The sequence below is a fragment of the Dunckerocampus dactyliophorus genome, chromosome 20 (assembly GCF_027744805.1).
Source record: "Dunckerocampus dactyliophorus isolate RoL2022-P2 chromosome 20, RoL_Ddac_1.1, whole genome shotgun sequence".
Classification (NCBI taxonomy): domain Eukaryota; kingdom Metazoa; phylum Chordata; class Actinopteri; order Syngnathiformes; family Syngnathidae; genus Dunckerocampus; species Dunckerocampus dactyliophorus.
In genome coordinates, this window is record NC_072838.1 from 18,635,144 (window position 1) to 18,645,000 (window position 9,857).

A 9,857-nucleotide genomic window follows, 5' to 3' on the forward strand; every position below is an offset into this window, starting at 1 on the left:
CTGTCACATTAAAGGGAATCACGTTAGAATCTCTTCTAACACCTTTTATTTAGTCCGAGTCACTCGTCAAATATACTTTACATGAGCACTTCTTTACGTTGACATGCTAATCGCAGTTACCACGTTGTATGAATTTGTATGCAATATTGGCCATAGAAGGAGTCTAGACGCGTACATTGTATGCAGTCTACGCCAGTACTCTTTTGTGGTCTTTTGCACCCCGCGTACACATGTAAATGTCACACGGTGATTTGTGTTTCAATCCGTATTAACAACTGGAATTGGTGGTTAGCTGGTAGCGTAGCTCCACATGCTAATATCCCTCCGCCCAACTGCGAGGCAGAGCGATGGGGAGCGGAAGAACACAGACAGCCATATCACACAGGGTCAGTCAGCGTGCCTACTGCTAACTGCTAGCTGCTAGCTGCCAGCCAAAGAGCAGTTTCTTGCTTGCTTGCTTGTTTGTGGAAAAGACGCCACTTTGTGATGCGAATTTCACTCAATTAAGACTTTATTCGAAACTTTAAAGCTACAGAAAAGGTAAGGGAAAGTATGTCTCACTTTTTTAAACGACCATTTTACAGAGTTGTTACAGTGGTTCATTTAGCTGCTCGGCTAGCTTGTTAGCCTGTTAAGGTTAGCCGGCTGAGAGGGAGGAGGGTGGGCAGACACACATTGACATAGCTTGTTTACTGCCGCTCACCTTTGCCAAATTCCATAGGACGTACATGAACATTCATTAATCACATATATTCATACACTTTGTTGACCGCGTTTAAGTAAACTTTGTAACATTTTAGCCAACTAGCTTCGCCTACTAACTTTAATGTGTTATGTTTTATTAGCTTGAGCTAAAGCGCTCGTTTCGTTGCCGTGTATTTTTAATTTGCTTTACCAAAAAAAATGCAAAAAACTGGCAATCATGGGCGTTATAATGTAGACTGTATGTAGAACAATAACCCATGACAGTGACAATAACAACATTGTGTGTGTCAATTTACAATTGGTTGTGTACATCGCTGTTAAAATCACAGATGCATAGGCCTAACATAATATTCATATTTTATTATTTCAGTGTGAAATAATAATGTCCAGTTTATTACATTGATAGATTTAACGGATTTAGTACATTGAGGTCTGGTGCTGATCAGTATTGGTTTTCTGATGACACGTGAATGAATGCAGTATCTCTGATGGGCAGACTATGGACTCCACGGGTGGTGATTCCTACTCACTGATGCCATATGGCGAGGAGGAGGAGCAAAAGGAGGAGTCGCCTGATGAAGGTGAACATTTTGGGTGCACCCATCAGCATGCTTCACGCTGCAGTCACTCTAAACCCGTCAGCAGCATGTAGTTATCAGCCAGTTTGTGTTGCAGCAGAGGAGGATGTAGAAATGACAGAGGACTCCCCGGCAGTGAGAGTCATCCCCATCCCAGTGCTGTCGGGCAACAGCTTACCCACACTCAACAGCACAGTGAAGGTAGCTTCGCTGTTGTAAGTTCACTAACTGTGCCTTCATCACCCTGTCCTCTTCTTCTTCTGTGTTTTTTTGTTTGTGTTTAGTCATCAGGCGCTCTTCTGAGCTTCATGGTCAACGGTTGCCATGTTCCCCCTGCAGGTGAGTGCACATCAGTCATTAGTACCTGTGTATGACCTAATCCACCTTGCTCCTATAGGGGGCAGTACAGAGCTGAAGCTGCACTTTCACCCGGGCGGCACCTGCAGCGGCTTCGCCACAGTCCACGTGACGCCCTCTGCCGCCGTCACGCCACCTCCTCCTCTTTCTGAGCACACCCCCATCATCACAGGTACGCCCGCCGTCCACATTCGAGAGCATCAGTACAGTCAATGACTTTACGACCCGGCTGCCACGTTTGTGGTCCAGGTGTGGTCTCGGGTGAAGCTGCTCAGAAAGTTTTTAATGAGCACAAGTTGAACGTCATTACCCAGAAGCCCCGGCCCAGTGACACTCCTCCCGACATCCCCTGCCGACCTGCAGGGGCCAAAAAAGTCATATTCAAAGGTTTGGATCAGCATTTAATTTTAAAAAAATAATTTACTGTGAACATTGTAGTTTTTATTACTGTGAAATTACACACCAAACTTCTCTCTCTTCCTGTTGTTTTTTCCGTTAATTACGGTGGCAGCGAACTAGTTGACCCTGAAGTAATTGCACCCTCTGGTGGCCACGTCCATGAAGCTACTGATAGGACGATGACATTATTCACCATTTCGTTTCATCGATTAGTCATGCAGCTTTTGTTGTTTCTGACACGTGTGTGTGTGTTTTCAGGTCCCATCCGTCCTTTCAAATGTCTTGTGTGCTCCTCTCAGTTCAAACTGATCCCAGAGCTGCGAGGGTTCATCTGTGTAAGTCCAAGCTGAGATGAGTATGCAGACAAGAGAGACAGACCTCATATGATCTCTATGTCCGCCACCCCGCAGCTGTGCAGTCCAACCATCGCTGAGAGTCTGCAGAAGCTGAAGAAGAAGCAGCGGAAGAAGAAGAAGAAGAAGAAGAAGAAGAAACACAACAGGCACAAAGAGAAGAAGACCTGCAGAGGGTCCAGGACGCACACAGTCGCAGTGTCCTCTGTCAGGCTGTCCTTCATGAGCATCTCCATGTATTTGTTTTAAGCGGTGGGTCACATGACGTCTTTGTCCCTCAGGCTGACGTCACCTCGCCGCTCCAGAGGACGCCCCTCCTCTCTGATGACGCGTTCTCAGAGCAGTTGGCCAGCCCCGCCCCTACCCCTCCCAGCACCCCACAGCTCATCCAGGCAGAAGGAGCCCATCCCGGTAAACTGATCATCATTTTGGATGACTTCTACTACGGATGTGATGCCGGGCGGAGCCGCAATGCAGACCGCCCGCACGGGGCCAGACACTCGGGACCGTACCACTGCATCTACTGTCTTCAGACGCTCTTCAACAACATCAAGTCAGACAGACACCCCCTTGGCAGCACCAGCGAGCTCTTTACTTTTCAACTTTTAATTGGACTTTCTTTGCTCCTCCCCAACCCCCCACTGCCAGGCTGATGTCGCACATGAAGGTGCATGCCACCAAGATGGCCAAACAGGACCAAGGCATGGACACTGTGTCCTCTTGTCCTCACTGCTTCCGCCGCTTCAGCTCTCGGTTGACGCTGCAGTGCCACATGGAGGCTGTTCACGCGCAGTACGAGTCCAGTGGTTAGTCAGTCTCTCTCTCCCTCTCACACACACAATGGCAGTGTGGAACAATCATGCAGTCCTGTGTTTGTTTTGCAGCCAAATGTAAGATCTGTGAGCTGGATTTTGGCAGTGAGCCATCCTTCCTGAGTCACATGAAGAGCACACATAAAGCAGGAGAGATGCCCTACATCTGCCAGGTGTGGTGCACACACACACACACACACACACACGTCACATGTCTGGATAGGCCTGTCACGATAACACAATTTTCTGGATGATAATTGTCCTACAAATTATTGCTGATAAATTATATTATATATTATATTAATGTATTATATTAATATTATATTATATTAATGTTATTTAAGACCATGTTTTCATGAATGTAACATATGACATAATAATGTGAGTATGCCATATCAAAAGCAATAAACTTTAACTTCTCAAGAGTATTTAGCATTGTAATCATTGTAATATCAAGAGGTTTTAAATAAAATAAACTTAATAAATTAAACAAAGAAAAAAAACAATGAAAATAAAATGGACTGTGAGTCTCTTTGAGCAAAAATTGTAATTAATCATTTAATTTGACTAAAAATCGGAGAAATAACCCAGAAAATACTCTGAAGTATGCAGACATCCGCTCATTTGCATACACACTTCCTTGCTTGACTTTAGCCACATTGTGTGCGGACTATGGCGTTTGTGTTTAATGAGGTGCAAGTGAGGTGTTTTGTCGGAGTTTGGTCAAAGTATGTCGTTTGGATGCAGCAGAAGCCCAGTGAAGTGTTAGACTTGGGGAATCACTGAAACGTAACTTCCATCGTTTTGTATTATTTATTTCATTCATTGTCTTTGTCGCAAACACTCGCTAGTGCCTAGCAAAGAGGCTGAATGACTGACAGGAGGGTTAACTCGCTTCGTTCATTCCGCTATAGAAGCAACGCGCCCAGGCGTTGAGACAAATGTGTGAACCCTGTTGTCATCCAGCCTGTTTGGTAGCGAGGGAGGAAGAAAACAACCACGAATGCACACCGATATATCAAGGCCGGACAAATTATGGAGTTTTTTATTGATAGTGCGGTTAATTGATTTATTGATTATCGTGGCAGGCCTGTGTTTGGAGGAACACGTCCCAATGTGAATGTGTTGTTGACCTGTGTGTGCGTGCGTGCGTGCGTGCGGGCAGGTGTGTGACTTCAGGTCGTCGTTCTACTCAGACGTGTGGAATCACTTTGTGGAGGTTCACGCCGACACCAAAAACCTGATGTGTCCTTACTGTCTGAGAGTCCTACAGAGCAGCTCTTGCTACCAGCAGCACTTTGCCAGACATCAGGTGCATCACATCCCACACAGTTTGTACACTGCAGTCACCTATTGATGAACACATGGAGGAAATGTCTACAGTATGCTTGTATACTTGGCTTCATGGATAATGTTTCAACCTTCTGTGTGTGCATCTTTTGCAGGAAAAATTTGTGTTTGGCTGCGATAAGTGTCGTCTTCATTTCCTGTACATCAAAGAGTGCCTGCAGCACAAACAGCTGCATCACGGCACACACATCACACCTACGCAACTCGCTGGACTCAAACCGGGAACCAAGGTGCTCCTGGTACTCCTTTAACCACATCAAGACAAGCACAACAGGGTTTAAGCGTGTGTGTGTGTGTGTGTGTGTAGGTGATCGTCAGGACGTACTCGGTGGTCTCGGGAGCAGAGCGTCGAACGCTTGTTCCATGTAAGGTCAGTGGGAAGACTGTCCTGTTTTTCAACTCTTGAATTGACTTTTGTTTCTCACTTTTGCACTTTTCTCACTCTTCTGTGCACCAGGTGGTGGAAGTTGAGGATGCCCTGCCTCCACAGGAAACTCTAAAGAAGAAACCAAGGGAGAGTTTGGGGTACCTGCTGTCTGACGTCAGCAGGTACACACACGCAAACACTAGTTTATGGACACAATATAGGCGGATAACTCTAGCTAGCGAGCTAGCTAGCTGCCACCGGTGACAGCGAGGCAAAGCGTGTGAAGAAAGATGCAGGAAAAGTGGGAGAGCAAAAGGCTTGATCAGGGAGTGATCAAACATGCTGGCATCGTTTGGAGTAGTCTGTGTCAAGCTGGCAAACTGAAGCCGTTGAGGTTTTACAGACTAGTGTTGATACTCGCGGCAACACGGGACAAAGTGCGTCCCCTGTCGGCTCAATACGGGTGTTGGCAACTACGTGTGACACAGCACACGTGTACGGTTTGCCGCCACACGCCCGTCGTTTTTTGTGATCAGCTCTGAATGATATTTATCAGCATATGCCTATCACGTGTTTTTTACGGAAATGGGCCGATACTAACTGGCGGCTGATCGATGAGACCATCCCTACGTCTTAATTCTTTATCTTAGCAAGACGTTTACGTTTCTGTAGCTGTTCCAGTGTGATTGTCGTTGCACTCAAACGTCCTCGTATCTTAGCGAGGAAGATGACGTCGTCTGTCCTACCCGCCGGTGCGTGGAGTGTCTGAAGCACATCGACAAGTTCAGTGCTCACTTCCCGTCTGTGGTCCGCTGCTCATTGTGCATGTTCACCACCTGCTGCTCCTGTGCCTACGCCAACCACATGATCGAGTAAGCGTGTTCTCTCACTCTCACTCTCACACACACACACACACACACTGTAATTGTTTGTGTCCCGACAGTGAGCACACGCTCTCCAAGAAGAAGCCTCACTACCCCAGCATCTTCCAGCTACACACGCGGTGAGCCAGCCAATCAGCGTCCATCTTGAAGTCAAAGGAGACACTGTGCTGATCCTCTGCCCCTGCGTGTGTGTGTGTGCGTTTGTGCGTCAGGCTGCAGGAGGAGTTGAGGTGTGTGTCATGTTCGTATTGCACCCACATAGGAGACATGATGGCCGCTCACCTGATTAAGCAACCAGGACACCTGTGTGTCATGTCAACACACTCTAGTAAGACACACAACTACGCAGCACGCACACACACACACATTTATATCTCCAGCTAATATATTCAGTGTTCATACACAAATTGCCGTCTAGTTGTGATGTGACGTGATGAGGTCATGTTGTGACGTTACAGTGATCATCCTAAACACTGATGACAAATCGCCAATGTTGCGCTCTGACAGGTAACTTCCGTCTATTTCCTGCTTCCGGTCCGGTCATCACCAGCACCTTAACCTGCTTTGTGTTCCTTTCTTTTCTCTTTTCTTTTTTTTTTTTGCAGTGTAACAACATTGAGAGATGTTGACGGAGCTTTCGTCCCCATCCACTTGCTGCCCTCCCATCAGCCCAGCCACCAGCTGTCAATCAAAGCTCTCACCTCCCCCTTCACCTCGTCCTCCCCTGCCGCCATGACCATCAAGTTCCTGAGGCCCCTCTCACAGCCTGCATGGACGAAGGAGAGAAGAGATGAGGCAGTAAGTTGTCACGCAGCCGCGCCCCTCGCGCCACCGTCAATCCCGTCAACGCGAGAGCCAAAGATCGACCCTTGGTTTCTTCGCAGACGACTCTGTCGGTGACGTCGCCGCCGCCGCAAGAGCGCCTCCAGTCCTATGACGAGTGGGAGTGGCGTGTGGCCAGGTGGGTGCTGACTCGGCGCGAGCAGCAGCTGCAGGTCAGCAAGGAGGTGCTGCTGCAGACCGGTGAAAGCGTGCTGCGAGGCAACGGCCGTGCCGCTGAGAGTTACCGGCGGGTCGTCGACTTCCTGTTGCACCAACCGCAGCCGAGCAACAAACACGGCCACCTGCCCAGGAAGGTCCTGCTGGAGGTCATGGAGAAGAGCCGGACCTTCATCCTCTCTCTGTGCTCACAAGTTAGTGAAGACGCCAACAGACGTCCCGGCGTGATGTAGCATCTTGTCATGTGACCTGTTGTCATGTGACTATCAGATCCAGAGCGCAGCTCTTCTTCCTCGCTGCGTCGGCTTCATGGATGAGCTCTCCGTCTTCGTGAACGTCGACCTGTTCTCCCGCCAAAACCCGGCAGCCTTCAACCTGCTGGGCTTGCCCGGCGATATGCCGCTCTTTGACGTGGTTCTGTCCGCTCTGTCCGACGGGACGTCCCTCACGCCCATGCTGTTCTTCCGAGGAGCGCCCATGGACATCCCCGCCGGATTTCCAGATAACGTGCTGCTGGAGGCACGGCCCGGCGGCTTCACAGACGCCGAGCGCCTCCACACGTGGACCGAAAAGGTGTGAAGTCCTTTGGACGATGCCGTGGCGTGGACTCGCTGTGATGTCACACGCTGCCTCTCTCTGCAGGTGTGGCGCCTCCGCCCACAGTCCAACAAGTCCAAGTCCCTGCTGATGGTAGACGTCTATCGAGGTCATGTGACGGATGAGTTCAAGAGCGGCCTGAGCGCCGCCTCCACGGACGCCATCTTTATTCCCGCCGGGTGCTGCTCCCGCCTGCAGCCGCTGGACGTGTGCGTGAAGCCTGTCCTCCACAAGTTCCTGCAGGTACCCACAAGAGTGCTTGAAACTCTTCTAGAACATCCAAAGCCTGAATCTGGTCTGCTTCTGCAGTCCCGCTGGAATCATCTGGTGGGCAATGGGGGTCTGGAGGGTCTGGGTCTAGACCAGCTGGCTCTGACCTTGGCCTGCTGGCTCAGCGAGGTGTCATCCACTCTGAGCTCGGACGCAACCATCTTGAAAAGGTTTGTAGAGCAGGAGAGCGCTCCAGTCCATCTGGCTCCTTGCTTCAGGCTTTCCAGTCCTCATCGTGTCGTTGTGGTAACTCCTCAGGTCCTTCGCCTCGGTGTGTCACCTGCAGAAGGAGCAGAAGGACACCGACATGATGATCCAAATCTTAACCAGCAAGCTCATCCAGCCTGCTCCTTCTCCTCCTCCTCCTCCTACATCACTGCACCTCCTACTGGTGCTGCACGACCAAAGCCTGGACCAGAACCACGACTCAGAAGTTGCTAACTCTGACGTGAACACATGAAGAAGTCATCTCTGTCCCTGGAGACTCCTGGTGGTGTCGTGTTCTGTTCACTTATGAACTTCATGTGAAATTCTGAGAATTCATCTTTTCTTTTATGCTCAAGCAAATAAAGAATGTTTAGTGGCACTCATGGCCACATGCTCATTCCCACAGAGGAGTGTGTGCGTCTAAGTCACCAACGTGGTGCCTGGGGGCACCAGGTAGCCCCCACGACCACATGAGGTGCCCGCAAGCCTGCTTTTCATTCAGGTTTTCAGTTAATAATGAAAGAAGAGTAGAAAGAAATGCATTGTGAAATACAACATGTGAGTTGTGGACACCAGCATTTTGTTCATGTTCTGGTAAAACAAGCATATTCACTTTGTTTGGGTTTAAAATAAGCTCTGAAAATAAATGTTACAAAAATGAGTAGCTCTTGGCCATTTTCATTTTGTAAAAGTAGCTCTCACAAGGACAAACCTTGGTGACCCCTGCTCTAAGTGATGAGGACAAGCTGATTCACACACAGCGTGTCGGAACATGAAACGTTCCTGCTGTTGCAGTTAAATTTAGACTCCATGAGAACACCCTGACTTTCCCAGCGTGCCCTGGGGCGAGGCAGCACCCCCCGGAGGACGCCATCATCAGCTGGGAGATGCATGATGGGAAGGACATCCGTGCCCTCTGACCCCCGCTGTGCTGTGAAGGCCTGAGGGCGTGTGTAAAGACGAAACTGTCTTCTGCACCCACCGTGTGACGGCAGCAGGAAGGACACCGTGATGGCGTTCCAGAGTTTCTTTGTGTGAGGTCATTGTGTCCTCCACTTCCTGTTGCATTGTGTCGACAGGAAACGCGCTATTCACACGTTCACAGGAAACAGACGTGCATTGAGTGAGATGAGGTCTTCCCACAATGCATTTCACCAAAAACGCCATGTCGGCAGCACGACGTATTGTCATTGCTTCGTTGTTCCTTTCACGCTTTAGTCGTCAGGTGGCGCTGCTGTTGACTTGTGCTTTCATAGTTGTGTTGCTACGCGGCTCAAACAGCAAATAGTCGTTGACACGGCCATAAGAACGTGGTTTTGACAGTCGGCTTGCTCCTGTCCCCCCGCCCCAAACCCTCCTGCTAGCTCATTGTTGACATTCTCCTCCAATTTCTGGTCAACATTTGCAATAAAAGTGACTGATGTCATGATTACGTTAAATCCAGATGCTTCTTTCTTCAATTGCCATCGTTCACCCCAAACATTTTTTGGACCAAAAATCCCCTGCATGCTGAATCCCAGACGTGTGGGCAGTGACTGTATTTCCTGTTTCCGCCTGCGACGCCCGTCCGTGCTCTGCTTTGCTGGCAGCTTTGTGGAGAGGCTGGGGCGGAGCAACGAGGCAAGCGGATGCAATTGGTAATTGAGCCCATTCACGATCGGCCTGTTTTTGATATTTGCTATATTTTCTATGCACTCGTGACCAGTTGGCAAATGTCAAGAATGTACGTTTGCATTGTTGGGTCTTAAGGAGGTTCTAAGCAGAGCTTCAAAACCTGCGCTGTCCATCAAGACGCGGACCACTGGTGGTCACCACTGGTTACTGGTGCCGCGTGCAGTCCAAGAACCATCAGACGCCATCCGCCAGAGAAGGCTTTTAAGAAGATAACAGGTCTTCCAAGCACTCGTCTCCTTCAACGGCACAAAGTTGCCCTTTTGGAATTAGCAGGAGAGCACCAAACATGGGACACCGAAAGTCTG